Consider the following 1,747-nt stretch of genomic DNA (forward strand, 5'->3'; position numbering starts at 1 on the left):
AATCCCTTGGGCAAATTTCATGGAAAGATACAGACACCTTTTTGTCAGTACTAAGTGGCAGACATCATTTAGCAAAATTTTGAATTGCCTTGCAAAATTCTCATAACTCCACAACACATTAATTCATAATGCAGATATTTTGGATCATTTTGGGTAATATAAAACTTCTATAAAAACTTCTATAAAAATTCCTGCATGCACAAGAACATATTTTTTGGGTACTTATACATACACTAAATTAAATCTCTCAAAGCTTCTAAATGCTTCTAGGCATTGAATCACTTCTGAAAAGGAAACTGAACATTAAATATGTTTCTACATCATGTAATCATGATGAAATGATGTTTGAAATGTATTAGCTTAAAAAATAATTAAACTGTCTCTGATACACCAAAGCATTTTCAAATTTTTATCACTTTCACCAATACATGGAACCTGCTCTAGGCCAGAGAGATATTCCCAATAAAACCAAAAATATATGAGAGAAATAAGAGCTGTGAAAGCTCAGTGTAGATTGACAGGATTCAACTAATCCAAATGCATTGGAGAATGGCAGATTTACCATGACGTTGCAAAATAAGGCAAGCGAGAGTGTTTTTAATATCCAGACAGTGTTCCTGAAAGACGCCTGAAATGGTCTTTCCTGATCATTCCCTGATCCATAACAAAGCTTATGCATCTGCATGCCTTCTCACAGACGTTTTATAGGTACTGAAGGCTAGATGTCATCACATACCTTTAAGTGCATTTTCGCAGTTCACAGAGGTATAAATAGATGTTCCTGCTTCATTCAAAGCACCTGTAAGACATTAAATGGCTAGGTGATTTAAAAGCTGCTTCCAGTGCCGGGCATTACAAAGATTTAAAAATAAACCAAGAATGTTTCAGACAATCTTGTTGCGCTTGATGTTGTACTCAAAATCTGAGTCATTAGTGATCAAAGAGTTTCAAGTATAACTGTTTATTTAAAAGTACAACAGGACAGTTGTGCTGGTTTTGCCTGGGGTTGCTTAATTGTCTTCACAGTACTAGCATGGGGATATTTTTTGGATTTGTGCTGAACACAGGGCTGATAACAGAGATGTTTTTTGTTACTGCTGAGCACGGCTTACACAGAGCCAAGGCCTTTTCTGCTTTCATACTGCCACACTGGCAAGGGGGTGGGGGTGCACAGGAGGTTGGGAAGAGACACATCCAGGACAGGTGCCCAAACTGACCCAGGGGATAATCCAGACCATATTGTATCATGTTCAGAATATAAAGTGGGGAGGAAAGGGGGATTTTTGGAGTGATGGCATTTGTCTTCCCTAGTAACTCTTATCTGTGATGGGGTCCTGCTCTCCTGGGGATGCCTGCCCATGGGAAGCAGTGGATTAATTCCCGGTTTTGCTTTGCGCAGTTTCTGCTTTCCCTATTAAACTGTTTTTATCTCAAACCATGAGTTTTCTACCTTTTACCCTTCAGATTTTCTCCCTGATCCTGCTGTTGGGGGTGTGAGTGAGGGTCTGAATGGGCTTTGGTTGCCAGCTGGGTCAAACCCCTACAGTGTATCAAAAGAAAATAAGAAATATACTGTATTATATATTGCTGTACTTAAGGGGTAGATTTGCAAATGTGATATGCTAGACACACAACTGAGAGCCTTGCTACACAAGCTCAATCCAGCAAAAACTTGTTCACAATCTTCCCTTAACCTACCAAATGTTCTGGCTGACTGCTGATAGTTTAATATATATTGCTCTATTAT

This window comes from Corvus brachyrhynchos, unplaced genomic scaffold (genome assembly GCF_000691975.1).
Source record: "Corvus brachyrhynchos isolate BGI_N302 unplaced genomic scaffold, ASM69197v1 scaffold14, whole genome shotgun sequence".
Classification (NCBI taxonomy): domain Eukaryota; kingdom Metazoa; phylum Chordata; class Aves; order Passeriformes; family Corvidae; genus Corvus; species Corvus brachyrhynchos.